This window comes from Trichosurus vulpecula, chromosome 9 (assembly GCF_011100635.1).
Source record: "Trichosurus vulpecula isolate mTriVul1 chromosome 9, mTriVul1.pri, whole genome shotgun sequence".
Lineage (NCBI taxonomy): Eukaryota > Metazoa > Chordata > Mammalia > Diprotodontia > Phalangeridae > Trichosurus > Trichosurus vulpecula.
The window spans coordinates 68,960,849-68,976,248 of record NC_050581.1 but is presented as its reverse complement, the minus strand read 5'-3'; the positions used below and the strand labels follow the sequence as shown (position 1 = coordinate 68,976,248).

At 35.7% G+C, this 15,400-nt stretch overlaps 1 long non-coding RNA gene across 1 annotated transcript in view; it reads left to right on the top strand.

Moving 5' to 3' along the window:
- LOC118831760 overlaps positions 1–14,989 on the top strand; it is a 42,547-nt gene extending 27,558 nt beyond the window's left edge. Inside the window, exon 4 of the long non-coding RNA XR_005009153.1 lies at positions 14,419–14,989. This is a non-coding gene — a long non-coding RNA (uncharacterized LOC118831760). The remainder of the gene's footprint in view (positions 1–14,418) is intronic.
- The last annotated feature ends 411 nt before the right edge of the window (positions 14,990–15,400 follow it).

The following is a 15,400-nucleotide window of genomic DNA, read 5'->3' as shown; positions in this document are numbered from 1 at the left end:
TTGTGTGAGCTTCTGCAATTCATTTAAATTCTCTTAGTCTCATTTTCACATCTGTAAAATTAGGAAGCTGTATAAGATGACTTTTTGTCTCTTTTATTTTTTTAATTAGATTTTTTATATTCAGTTTACAACACTCAGTTCTACCTGTTCTTGAGTTTCAAATTTTCTTCCCTTCCCTCCTCCCTTTTCCCCCCACCCCAAGACAGCACATAGTCTGATCTAGATTCTATATGTACCTTAGAATTAAACTTATTTACACAATAGCCAAGTTGTAAAGAAGAATTATGACCAATGGAACGAATCATCAGAGAGAAGAAACAAAACCAAAAAGAAGAGAAAAAAAAGAGAGCAAATAGTTTGCCTCAATCTGCACTCAGACTCCATAGTATTTTCTCTGGATGTAGATAGCTTTTTATCATCATGAGTCCTTTAGAGTTACCTTTCAACCTTGTATTGCTGAGAAGAGCCAAGTCTATCAAAGTTAATCATCACAGAATCAATGTCTGTGGTTGTGTACAAAGGTTCTGCTCCTCTCAGCATCATATTGTGTAAGTCTTTCCAGGTTATTATGAAGTCCGTATCTTCCCCATTTCTTATAGCACAATAGTATTCCATTACATTCATATACCACAACTTGTTTAGCCATTCCCCAATTGATGGGCATCCCCTTGATTTCTAATTCTTTACTACCACAAAAAGAGCTGCTATAAATATTTTTGCACATACAGGTCCCTTTCCCACTTGTGTGATCTCTTTGGAATACAGCCCTAGGAATGTTATTGCTAGGTCAAAGGATACATATTTTTATAGTCCTTTGGGCATAGTTCCAAATTGCTGTCCAGAATAGCTGGATCCATCCACAATCCACCAACAATGTGTTAATGTTCCAATTTTCACACATCCTCTCCAGCATTTTTCATTTTCCTGTTTTGCCATGTTAGCCAATCTGACAGGAGAGATGTGGTACCTAAGAGTTGTTTTGATTTGCATTTCTCTAATCAATAGTGCTTTAGAGCATTTTTTCATATGCCTATAAATATCTTTGATTTCTTCCTCTGAAAACTACCTGTTCATGTCCTTTGACCATTTCTCAAGTGGGGGATGGCTTTTATTCCAATAAATTTGGCTCAGTTCCCTGTGTATTTTAGATATGAGGCCTTTATAAGAGACACTGGTTGTAAAGACTTTCTCCCAGTTTTCTACTTCCTTCCTAATCTTTCTTGAATTGGCTTTGATTATACAAAAACTTTTCAATTTAATATAATCAAAATTATCCATTTGACATTTTGTAATGCTCTCTATCTCTTGTTGGTCATGAATTCTTCCCTTTCCCATAAATTTGATAGGCAAACTATTCCATGCTCTCCCAAATTGCTTATAGTATCAGCCTTTATTTCTAAATCATGAACCCATTTTGACTTTATTTTGATATATGGTGTAAGATAATTGGTCTATGTCCAGTTTCTGCCATACCATTTTCCAATTTTCCCAGGAGTTTTTGTGGAAGTGAATTCTTATCCCAAAAGCTGGATTCTTTGGGTTTATCAAAGAGTAGATTGCTATAGTCATTGACTTCTGTGTCTTGTATACCTAACCTATTTCACTGATTCACCACTCTAGTAGTTTTGATGACTGCTGCTTTATATTACAATTTAATATTTGGTATAGCTAGGCTGCCTTCCCCAGCATTTCTTTTCATTAATTCACTAGATATTCTGGAAATCTTGCTCTTCCAGATAAATTTTGTTATTATTTTGTCCAGCTCTGTAAAATAATTTTTTGGTAGTTAGATTGAATGGCACTGAATAAGTAAATTAATTTAGGTAAAATTGACATTTTTATTATATTAGCTCAGCCTAACCACGAGCAACTGATCTTACTCTACTTATTTAGATCTGACTTTATTTGTGTGAAAGGTGTTTCATAATTATGTTCATATAGGCCCTGGGTTGTCTTGGCAGGTAGACTCCCAAATATTTTATACTGTCTACAGTATAAAAGTATAAGTGGAAGTACAAGTATAAGTATACTTATACTTGTATAAGTATAAGTATAAGTACAGAATAAGTGGAATTTCTCTTTCTATCTGTTGCTGTTGGGCTTTGTTAGTAATGTATAGGAATGCCTAGGATTTATGTGGGTTTATTTTATATCCTGCAACTTTACTGTAGTTTTTTTATTATTTCAAGTAGTTTTTTATTTTATTCTCTAGGATTTTCTAATTAAATCATCATATCATCTGCAAAAAGTGATAATTTAGTGTCTTCTTTGCCTATTCTACTTCCTTCCATTTCTTTTTCTTCTCTTAATGCTAAAGCTAACATTTCTAGTACCAAATTGAATAATAGGGGTGATAATAGACATCCTTCTTTCATGCCTGATCTTATTGGGAATGCATCTAGTTTATCCCCATTACATATAATGCTTGCTGATGGTTTTAGGTAGATGCTATTTATCATTTTAAGGAAGACTCCATTTATTCCTATGCTTTCTAGTGTTTGTAATAGGAATGGGTGTTGTATTTTGTCAAAAGCTTTTTCTGCATATATTGAGACAATCATATGGTTTCTTCTAGTCTTGTTATTGATATGATCAATTATGATGATAGTTTTCCTAATATTGAACCAGCCTTGCATTCCTGGAATAAATCCTACCTGCTCGTAGTGTATTATTCTCCTGATAAGTTGCTGCAATCTCTTTGCTAATATTTTATTTAAAATTTTTGCATCAGTATTCATTAGGGAAATTGGTCTATAATTTTCTTTCTCTGTTTTAACTCTTCCTGGTTATTAGTAACATAGTTGTGTCATAAAAAGATTTTGGTAGGACTCCTTCTTTGCCTATTTTCTCAAATAGTCTATAAAGTATGGGAATTAATTTCTCTTTAAATGTTTGATAGAATTCACATGTAAAACCATCTACCCCTGGAGAGTTTTTCCTAGGGATTTCATTGATTGCGTCCTCGATTTCTTTTTCTGGATGGGATTATTTAGGTAATTTATTTTCTCTTCTGTTAACCTGGGTAATTTGTATTTTTGTAAATATTCATCCATTTCCCTAAGGTTGTCAAATTTATGGGCATACAATTGGGCAAAATAATTCCTAATTATTGTTTTAATTTCCTCTTCATTGGAGGTGAATTCACCTTTTTCATTTTTGATACTGGTAATTTGGTTTTGTTCTTTCTTTTTTTAATCAAATTGACCAAGGGTTTATCAATTTTATTGTTTTTTTTTCATAAAACCAGCTTAGTTTTATTTATTAGTTCAATAGTTTTCTTGATTTCAATTTTATTAATCTCTCCTTTGATTTTCAGTATTTCTAATTCGGTATCTAATTGGGGATTTTCAATTCGTTCCTTTTCTAGCTTTTTTAGTTGCATGCCCATTTCATTGATCTCCTTTTTCTCTATTTTATTCTTGTAAGCATTTAGAGATATAAAACTTTCCCTAAGAACTCTTGCTGCATCCCACAAGTTTTGGCATGCTGTCTCATTATTATCATTCTCTTGAATGAAGTTATTTATTGTTTCTATGATTTGTTCTTTGGACCACTCATTCTTTAAGATTAGACTATTTAGTTTCCAATTAGTTTTTAGTTTATCTTTCCATGGTCCTTTATTACAAATAATTTTTATTGCATCATGATCTGAGAAAAATGTATTGACTATTTCTGCCTTTCTGCACTGGATTTTGAGGTTTTTATGCCCTAGTACATGGTCAATTTTTGAGTATGTGCCATGTACCACTGATAAAAAAGTATATTCCTTTTTATCCCCATTCAGTTTTTTTTCCAGAAGTCTATCATATCTGCCTTTTAGAAAACTCTATTCACCTCCTTAACTTCTCTTTTGTTTATTTTGAGGTTAGATTAATCAAGTTCAGAGAGGGGGAGGCTGAGGTCCCCTACTAGTATGGTTTTGCTGTCTACTTCTTCCTGTAACTCCCTTAACTTCTCCTCTAAGAATTTGCATGCTATATACCACTTGGTGCATACATGTTAAATAATGATGTTGCTTCATTGTTTATGGTGACTTTTAACAGGATATAGTGTCCTTCCTTATCTCTTTTAATTAGATCTATCTTTGCTTTTGCTTTGTCTGAGATTAGGATTGCTACTCCTGCTTTTTTTACTTTAGCTGAAGCACAATATATTCTACTCCAGCCTTTTAGTTTTACCCTGTTTCCTCCATTTGTATGTATCCCCCTGTTTCAAATGTGTTTCTTGTAAACAACATGTTGTAGGATTATGGTTTTTAATCCATTCTGCTATCTGCCTCCATTTTATGGAAGAACTCACCCCATTCACATTCATAGTTAAGATTACAAGCTGTATCTTTTTCTCCATCCTGTTTCCCACCCCCCCCCACCCCCTGCCCCATTCATGCTTTTATTTCTCCCTTCTCCCTTCCACTCCTCAAAGGAGTTTTGCTTTTGACCATTGCCTTCCTTAATTTACCCTCCCTCTTGATTCCCCTCCCTTATCTTTCCCATTTTCCCTTTGCTACTTCTTCCCTCCCTCCTGACCACCCCTCCCCTTTTCTTTCCCCTTTCTCCTCCTACTGTCTGTAGGACAAGTTTGATTTCTATACTTTTCAGAGTATGTTATTCTCTTCTTGAACCAAATCCAATGAGAGTAAAGCTCATATACTACCCTTCTCCCTCCCATCTTTCCCTCTACCATAATATGTTTTTGTGCCTCTTCATGTGATGCAATTTACTATTTTCTACTACCTCCTTACCTCTTCTCCCAGAACCCTCTCTTTACATCTCTTCATTATTTTTTATCATTATATCGGTTATTTTATACTGACACCCATAGTCTATGTATATCCCTCTCAATTGCCATAATAACTGTACTATTCTCAAGATTCACACACACACACACACACACACACACACACACATAACATATATAAAACAATATAATCCTATATAAGGATGTAAACAATTTGCCTTTATCAATTTACAAGGTTTGTGGGGTTTTTCCCCCCTGTTTACCTTTTTATATCTCTCTTGAGTTTTGCATTTGAAGATCAAATTTTCCATTGAGCTCTGGCCTTTTCATTAGAAAGGTCTGGAATTCCCTTATTTAATTGAATGTCCATCTCCTTGACTGAAAAATTATGCTCAATTTTGCTGGGTAGTTGATCCTCGGTTGTAGTCCAAGCTCCTTTGCCTTTCAGGATATCATATTCCAATTTCTCCTGCCTTTTAAAGTAGAAACTGCAAGATCCTGTGTGATTCTCACTGCAGTTCCATGATATTTGAATTGTTTCTTTTTGGCTGCTTGCAGTATTTTCTCCTTGACCTGATAATTCTGAAATTTGGCTATACTATTTCTTGGAGTTTTCAATTTGGGATCTCTTTCAAGGGGTGATTGGTGGATTCTTTGGATGACTATTTTACCCTCTCGTTCTAGGACCTCAGGGCAGATATCCTTGCTGATTTCTTGGAAGATACTGTCCAGGCTCTCTTTTCATCATGGCTTTCAGGTAGAGCAATGATTCTTAGATTGTCTCTCTTGGATCTATTTTCCAGATAAGTTGTTTTTCCAGTCAGATATTTCATATTTTCTTCTATTTTTTCATTCTTTACATTTTGTTTGACTACTTTTGATGCCTCATAGAGGCATTAGCTTCCATTTGCTCAATTCTAATTTTTAATGAATTGTTGTCTTCATTTTACTTCTGAGTCTCCTTTTCCAGTTGGTTGATTTTACCTTTCAGGGTGTCATTTTCTCTAATTAGATTCTGAATCTTAGCCATTTTGCCAATTTTACTTTTTAAAGATTTGTTATCATCAGTGATTTATTTTCCATATTTTCTTTTACCTCTCTAATTTAATTTTTAAAGTCCTCCTTTAGTTCTTCTGGGAATGCTTTTTGGGCTTAAGACCAGTTCACATTCCTCTTTGAGGTATCACATGTGGGTATAGTGTGCAATGACCTTGCACACTCTCCTGGCTTGGAAATTTGCCCCACTCAGTCCACTAGTGGTTTCTAACTCTGTCAAATCTGCTCAGATTCACTTTTTTAGAGGTATCTGACAGAACATGTGAGAGAGCTCCTGTAAGATGCTGTTTTCAAGTGGCCATCTTGGCTCTGCCCCCATATTAGATGAATTTGAAGGACTTTTTTCACCTTTGATTCTGTCAGCCAACCAATCAATCAGTCAACATGGATTTATTAAATAGTTACTATATGTCAGGCATCATACCAAGTTCTGGGGATAACAAGATAAATATGAAACAATCCATGCTCCTCTCACTGAGCTTACATTCAATTTTTTTGGGAAAGGGACAGGGAACAATATATAGTTGGTTGATTTGTTCTACTTTTACCCCAGGGAAAAAATTAGGAGTAATGGCCAGAAGCTGCAAAAGGGTAAACATAAGCTTGACAGAGGAAAAATGTCCTAACATGTAAAGTGACTCCAAAGTACAATGGACTGCTTTAGGAGGTAGTTTGCTCCTAATTGGAGATCTTCAAAGAAAGATTGGACGTATACTTGTTGGGTACATTATGGGTGGGAGGGCAAAATTCTTCTTCAGATATGGATTGAACTAAGTGACCAATTAGGTTCCTTCCAACTCTGAAAGTCAATGATTCAGTGAAAAAAAATACACATTAAATTCTATTTCTATGTTCTATTATAATTATCTTTCTCTGAACCATTTCCATAAAACAAATGTGAAATAAAAGAGGGGTTTTTTTGGTATCTAATCCACTCTCACTAAAAATCAGTGTAGATATTTGTTGCATACTATCATTGCACTGTAAAGTTTATCAGGTAACAGCACATTTCCTCACACATTAGAGTATTCATGTTGTGAAATGATGAAATTTTAGAAATGGGCCTCCTCATTCACAACAACCCTCAAGTGTGCCACCCTACCCAAGAAACCAAAAAGCTGAGCTAAGGCAAGAATCATTTTCTCTGATTTGAAATATTTGTGAGTCAGAGTCTCAAAAGTAAGATTCTCCTCAATTTTATTTGTTATAATTCAGATAATTGGTACATTAAAATGAACAAACTAGAAACAAGCAACCAGAGGGTGCTGGATTAGCAGGAGTCTTAAAAGCTTAGTAGCTTCCTTGCATAATTATTTAGAAGGCGTGTTTAATTATCATAAAACACATTAGTAACAATTAAACAAAGTCAGGGTCAACAAATTAACCTTTTTCCAATTTAAAATTGGCTTTTTAATTCTGGAGTGCTCTCAGCCCAGCAGAAAGTGCTATTTTACTTCAATGTTATGTTCTGATACTATTATGATATTAAAAGCCTTTTTTTTCCTTTTGGGGTTGCACTATACTAGATGAACAGAGGCTGCCAATCAGCATTTTTGTTTTCAAAGAGACACCCATATAAGACTCAAATGGGAATGTTCAAGACCGAAAAGAATAAAGATGAACTTACAATTTCAAGAGACTGTGTTTTCCTTGCTGGACTCTTTTTGAGCTGCGTGAAAAATAGAATGAAGAGACTTAAATAGTTGCTCCATTTCCTAATCCCACATCTTGTACCTCAATTCAAAAGGGTTAAGAGCCCATTAAATTCTCTTCTTGGTCCATAAGCTTCTTTTCAGTACCTTTCTTAGGTTGTGAAGAAAATTTCCTGAAGGTTAGCCATTAAAGCTTACTGTACTCCTGAAAATCCTTGACTTACATCTTGAAACATGGGGTCATTTTAATTATCTATAGATGAAAGACAGCAGTTTGACTCCAACTTACTTTAGGTGTCTCTTATGATGTGTAACATCTTACAAATCCCATAAAATACTGGTTCTCTGGTTAAAATGTAAGAGACTTGTATTTTCCTTCAGTTTTTCTTTTTTTTCTCTTTTTAAATTATGTTTCTATGCATCTAATTATTACAGATATTGACAGCATCTACCCTAGTTTCTAAGGATGCTGGAATAAGACCAATACCTGGAAAATAAAAAGAAAGGAATACTTACCTTTGTGTTGTCCATAAGTAAACTGAATCTTCCTCTTATAGTTAAAAGTTGTCAGTTACAGTACTGCTTGTGCCTGTAGAGAAGAGGAGAGTGGTTACTTGAAGAGGAAAATGGGGACATAAAGCATTGTCTGGTCATTATTCTGTATGAATAATAGTAGGTCCAATTGGGTTCCTCAATTTGTTTATTATTACAGTATTTAGATGGAGTAAAGCCTGTAGCCTTGCCCTTTTAAATAGATAATTTTAATTCTTTTAATATCAACTTATTAAGCTGTGTTTTAAATACTTGGTGTTCTTGATACATCAAAAGGCAGTGGAAAAAATACTAAACGTCAGATTTGGCTTCTAGTCCTAGTTAGCTGGATGACCTTGGGTAAATCACTCTATTCAGCCATCCTCTTGTAATCCACCCTGCCCCTATATCCTCTGGATAATTCCAGAAGATAACTCACTGAGTTTTAGAACTCCATTTAGGATGGTCTTGATTGATGAATTAATGAGCATAAACTCACATAGTCTACTATATCTAGACAGTCCCATTCTTACTTCATATTCTACCCTGGCCATCTTCTTGCCCCATGACTGCACCCTCTGGACAGCAATACCTACAAAGAACATGTAGTCCAGGGCACTGAAATTGGAATAAGAGATACCTAGCTCAAAACCTCATATCAGACACTAGTTATGCAATCCTGGACAAGTCATTTGAACTCTTTGTGCCTCAGTAGGTCCATCTACAAACTGCAGGTTTTGGACATGATGATCTAAATCTGGAATTCTATGATCCTATGATCTGAAGGTGTAGGTGATTTATAGTCTTCTCTGGTGAAGGGAATACCCAATTTGGTGAGATCATAGATATCTTAAAGTATCTCTGATATAGATAGCAGTGTGTTTGAAGCTAAATTCTTCAACTTCTTAACCTAAGGAATCATTTTATATATGATATGCTCACCTCTGATACTAGCTGTATTCTCACATACAAATAACTCAACCTCTATGGAACTTAGTTTCCCTAATTATAAAACAACAACAATAAAATTTGATGATGAAACAGCTCATAGGGATGTTGAGAAGATCAAATAAAATAATATATGTAAAAGCTTTGGAACAATCTTCAAATGCTATATAAAGAACATATGAGGTTGCTGCATGTATTGTTCCTCACTTTTTTACATGGTATTAGTCATGAAAAGCCTCCTTTTCTAGTTTGTGGAAACATATGTTTCTGGAGATAAATAGTATCTCTCTGAGACGTTTTTGCCATTTTGGAAAAAATGGTATCCCATGAATTGCTGACATATAGCTTTCCTGAAAGAATAATGGTAAAACAAAGAAAGGTGTGTGGAGGGTGCTTGTTGGTTCAGAGAGATGCGTGGGGTGGAGAGAAGTCACTAAAGACACTATATGAAAGGCACCCCAGCCTATTATCCTCCTGTCAAATTTTAAGCCTTTTCTATTTCTCTTTATGTTGGATGGAATTCAGAGAGAAATAATTCCAGAAACAAGTCACTATCTTCTTATTCTTCTTTCATACTTAATGTTCAGTGAGATACTGTGAAAGTTGACAAAATAATAGATTTTTAAAAATTGGATAAAATTAAATTTTACACAATTTATAAAACTTTTATAAAGTTTTGAGGGGCAACTTCATCTCCTGTATATGCACTGAAAGTCATTCAGGACAATGGAGATTATATATATTTCACCTAGTTCTCATATAGTTTTGATTTGTTCTTCTAGGTCTATTTAATATATTTTAAGTACTGTTGTTGTACCTAGTTTGGAGATTATGATTTTTGGGGTAATAACACCTATTAAAATGATATTCTTAAATTATCATGTGTCAATGTTATTCATATCTGAGTAATTGTGGACCATAGTTTTGTCTTTAATAATTATTCAAAGGTCAATTAGCTGAATTCTCAACTATGTTTTTTTTTAATTTGTGACATAGCAATATGCTATATGATAGTTTTTGAAGGATAGAGAGCTTCTGGAATATAACTCTAGGTATTCTAACATGTCTCTCTAGGTATTTGGTAGTTGCACAGGATCTACTATTTCCTTTCAGAATCTGCATTAATATATAACCCTGGACTCTTAAGTGTGTGTCTGTGTAGAAATTTCTGATAGCAATGGCCTGATCTCATATTCTCATATTGACATCATTAAAACCTTTATTTCCTAAATTTGCTGACTCAGCCATTTGTCTCATGCTTCTTTGTTGACGCACTGTTTGAGTTTCTGTGACTCAGGTCACCCATAGAGGCTCTGTTAGCTCTAATCCAGGATTTTGGCTATTTTATGGGCTTCATCTAGTAGTAAGTTCATAACAGTTTCATTTAAAAGTACCAAGGTGTATCTTTATTTTTAATCTTTACTATTTGTTTGGTGAGGTGGTATCTATTCAGGAAGTACTTCTATAAGTGTTTAACCTATTTATCATTCAGTCTTACAATATCCATCAATAGTCTCCCTCATTTTTGATGAAGAAATATTAATCTTTCTATAGTTGTCTTGGGGTTATTATTGTTGTCATTGTTATTATTAGCTAGATGTCTTTGAGTGGATATATGTATAGAAAAAAAAATTGCCTACTAGACTATTGCTACTGCTACTCACTCCTTCTTCTGGCTCCCACCCTTGGAATGTGCCTATCACTAGCATTGTCCAACCATTCCTCTTTTCTTCCCACAAGTCAGGACCCACTTTCTTGTTATCTCTCTTAATTCCATCCCCATTGGGAGATTTCTGTTCACATGCATGAGAATGGGGAAGCAATCTGGAAAGCAGTGTGATGTGAGATCCCAGGCACCCACCAAACAGGAAACCGCTCATTTTTTTTATTTCTAAAAGAAAAGATCCCAATCCAGGGACAGGTTCTATGATTTTTGCTTGCTCTTATTCTCACTGCATAATGCCCCATCTTTTTCAGCCTCCTCCCTTTCACAAATAAATGAAATGCTCAAACCAGGGCATTTATCTTCAATCACATCTTTAAGGTAACATTGGAACTAATTAAAATAGAAGCTTTAAATATATTTCAAATATTAGGAAAACTCTGCAATGGGAACTCAGTCTCCCTGTTGGGGGGAGGGGAGAGAGAGAGAGAGAGAGAGAGAGAGAGAGAGAGAGAGAGAGAGAGAGAGAAGCGAGAAATATTACTATCATCCTTCCTGACAAACTTGAGTTATCACAGTCTCTTTCATCTTTCCCCTTGTAGTGTCTGCATATTTTTAGGCCCCAAATCTTGATAGTGGTGGAAGCAGCAGCAATAAATACTCCCATTGTCTCTCTGCTCCTCACTCAAATTGCATGCTTTGTGTCTTCCCAATCTTATGTCCTTTTGAACATATCCCTCTTGAGAGAGCCTCTCCATCTCTCTAGAGCAGGGAAAAGGGTGACATTTTTTACTTTAAGACAATAACTGCTATTCAGTCCATAAGTCCTGACATGCTAAAAGATTCTCTTCTGGCCAATAGAACTTCATCTCCCAGGATGCATTTCTCCAAGTCAGAAAGTTTTTTTTTATTTTTATTAGTATCTCATTCTTCTCATCTTGTCCAACAGAGTTCAAATAGAAATGATTCTGGGGCAAGTTGCTATTTTGCTTTTATTCTTTTATGTTTAATGTTCTGCAGACCATTGTATAGGAGGATAAAATGCTACTTTCTGTAGTTGAATAAAAATATTAGCATATAAGTTCATCTTTTCTAGGTATATTGAAAGCATTTTCAGATCAACATCAGTAGCAGACAGGATACTGGGGATAATATATACCTCATTCTAGTCATGCATGACTTTTTTCCTGCTTTGTTTTGAAATTCTTTTGTTCCATGTAGTTTGAAAAGTATGAATATTCAGCAAGGTAACATCTATTAAAATGTTATTTTTAAATTTTCATAGGTCAATGTTATGTCTGGGAGTTTATGGAAAACAATTTTTTTCTCTGATAATGCTGCATTTCTTACATATTTTGAGTACCCAAGGATATTTTGGGTTTAATTTATAATATGGGGACTTTTCATTGGTTGGTTTTTGAAGAATGGTACATCTCTAGTTTTCATTCTGGCTACCCAATGAAATCTTTCTAGATATCCACTAGGTGGATGGAATTTTCATTAACTTTCATTCGTATGTTGCATAACTTCTAACATTTCCTTGCATAATCTTCACTGAGCCATAAATCTATGCTCCTTAGATATTACCTTTATAATTTTTGGTGGAAATGGTGCAGTATTGTATTGCTATCCTAAACCCCATCATATCTATAAACAAATCCACATGACTCAATCATTTGATCAATGTTTCTTTGTCATATATTACTTTTGGATTCAAGTGAATTTTGCCTATTGAGGACTCTTTTTTCAAGGTAGCAAGTAGAAAGGAATTTTACTGCTTTCTCATGAGAAAGGACACCACCCAAGCAGGGGCATTTTAGTTATGTTTTACATTTATTTGGCCTGAATAAATGGGCATGTCCCCTGAACAGAGCACAGGAGAGTACCTTATTGAAGACTTTTTGATTCTATTCATGAATGTTAGCTATTTTATTGGCTACCTTTGGAGGTTACATTGGGCAAATCCATTGACATTTACCCATTGGTAGTCTTTATTTTGTGAAGTTATATTAATTGTTATTATTTTTATGGATATTGCTAGTATTAGTTATAGAAGCAGCAGCAACAGCAGTAGTAGTAGTGGTAGTAGAGTAGTAATAATTGTAGTAGTAGCAGTAGCAGTATTGGCAGTAATATTGTGACAGTCATTTATACTTATGCTACCTGAAACTTCTTGGATACATTTAGGTCACAAAATCCAAAACATTAAAACTAAGAAGAGTTTATTTATTTGTATTTTTTTCCTTGAGTTCATGGGGGCAGTTTGTAAGGGCACTGGGGAGCCACCTCAGATATTTGCTATATTTATTTTTGTTTGTCCTTTGTTCTTGAAGAGGGCCATTGCCATCACAAGCATGATGACTTGTGGGTAAATTGGATTTGGGCACGGCAGAGCTTTGCAAAGTCATCAGCTTCACTGTCTCCTCCAGAGTGATCAGGGTCCAGTGGCAAGACAGGGGTCAAGAAGACTGGTGATGACCAGTGGTGCCTGGGAACTTTGATTTTAGAAACAGCACTTAAAATTTGCAAGGGACCTTTGGGGTCACATGGCCCAAGAATCTCCCCAAAGCATTAGGTAGGAAATTAGACTTGACCACCTCCTGGCTTTTTGTTGTTGGGATGGACCTCTGGTAACACAGCCCCCAAATCTATCTCAGACTTCACAATACAGAAGAGAAAGAACATCTCTGTGCCTTATAGCTCTTTGCTATTTTCATCTACACAATGAACTTACTCACAACGTGGTTCTCTAGACCACAGTACATTTCTGTTGCCTTATAACACCTTCACTAAGCACCATTCTGCTTTCCTCCATACCCTCATTTTCAGCTGAGAAAGGCAGCAATATTCAAATGGAGGGCCTTGTCAGTGCTCAGAAAACAATGGGAACTGAAATGACAATAGTGACAAAGTCATTTTAGTAGCAACAGCTTGGAATAGTTAATTGCTGTTCATTTTGATAAACTCCAGAGGGATTCAGGAAGCAATTTTAAAAATGTAATAATGCATAGTCAAGAAAATTAGAGTTTATTTTCTGGGCTTTTCTCCCCCTTTGGTGTATGTTCTTTTTATTATTATTATTATTATATTAGGCTTTGCAAGGAAAAGATTTCACAATGCAAATACAGAACAATACCAATAAAGGAAGATGAAGAAAAATGGCGCCTTGCAGAACTATTGAGTGATGTGAAAGCACAGATCCAGCTTACATGATGACACATTTTCAGAGTGGAGGCCCTCTCTTCCCAGATCTAAACACTAAGGTTTACCACAAACTATCTGCATATTAGTCAGGATGAATTGTGGAACGTAGTCAGACAGTTCTGGAAATTTGGTTATAAGGGGTGGAAAGAAAAGTTAGTCTAGTGTTTTTTGGATTTAAATACATGGAATGGGGGAGGGAACAAGTATTTCTTAAGTGCTCCTTACCTGCCAGACACTGTGCTAAGTATTTTATAAACATTACCTCATTTTGTCTTCATAACAACCCTGTGAGGTAGGCAGAAGTTAAGGGCCTTACTCATGGTCACATGACTAGTAAGGGTCTGAGTCAGGATCTGAACTCAGGTTTTCCTGATTCCATGCCCAGCAGCATTCTAGCTGTGTGTGTGTGTGTGTTTATTTGTATTATATGTATCTTGCTTGCACTTTACTTTTATACATACTTATATATACATGTGTTGCCTCCTCCTCTAGGATGTAAGAACCTTGAAGGCAGGAATTATTTCTTTCAATTTTTGCCTTTGTTTACCCAGTATATGACGTATAGTAGGCTCTTAACAAGTACTTGTCTGATTGAGTGACGAACTATTTTTTTCCTCCCTTTTTTAGGGTGAAAGTACAACTCAAGGCCCATGATTTCACCAATATAGGGAACTCCCAGCATGAAATTCCCTCCACTGATGGCTTTTCCATGCTCACACAACTAGTGTGTTACAAAGGTCCTGTGTGGTTTTTTTCCCCAAGATCCTGAGGTGCCAGCAGCCAACTCAGATAACTCAAGCTTCCTTTCATCAGAGCAGCTGTACAAAGCTAGGCAACTTCAGCGCCAAAGTTCAGTTACTCTGGGTCTATATCTGAGTATCCCTGAGGACATTGTGTTGGTAGGGAGTGGGAGGTGGAGAAGAGTGGAAACAAAGTGAAGAGAGAATTAAAACTTGGAGTGAGGATATGAAGGACTCCAGAAGGGCAGGGAAGAGCGCACCGGAGTGGGCCAGGAGAGCTTCATGTGCACATACCCCAATGCAGGTCTTCAGTGAGATCTAGCAGGCTCAGCCCAACTCCATACAAACTGGGACTCCTCCAATTTGATCTCCCCTGCATATATACCACATTAAATAATCCCTGTCCTGTGTCTAGAACCTCTTGGAAAGAATTCACTGTCAGTGTCACTTTTGTTAATTTTGATTTGATTTGAACTTTATTTTTGTTGCAATAAAGTGGATTATTTATACATGCATTATTACTTAAAATCATCTAATAATTTTTTACCAGTTCTTTGCACCATTCCTTAAAGGGTTTCACATAGCCTCCACCCCTTCCTACTGCTCTTGGGGTATGCATCCAGCAGTTCAGGGAAACTAGGTTAAAATGAGATTGTTAAGAGAGTGGGCAGGCAGGTCACTGGCTAAACACACCTTATTTCCCACATTGGAAAAGGAAGAACATAACACTGCCCACTGTTGAGATCCAACACAGATACAGAGCTATTAAAGCACTTAGGAGTACCAAGGGAACTGAGATGAATCTCCTTCCTGTCTCTTAAGAAAAGGAGAGCAATTAACAGTGTCTGTTTCCCAAAGGCAAAATTCCA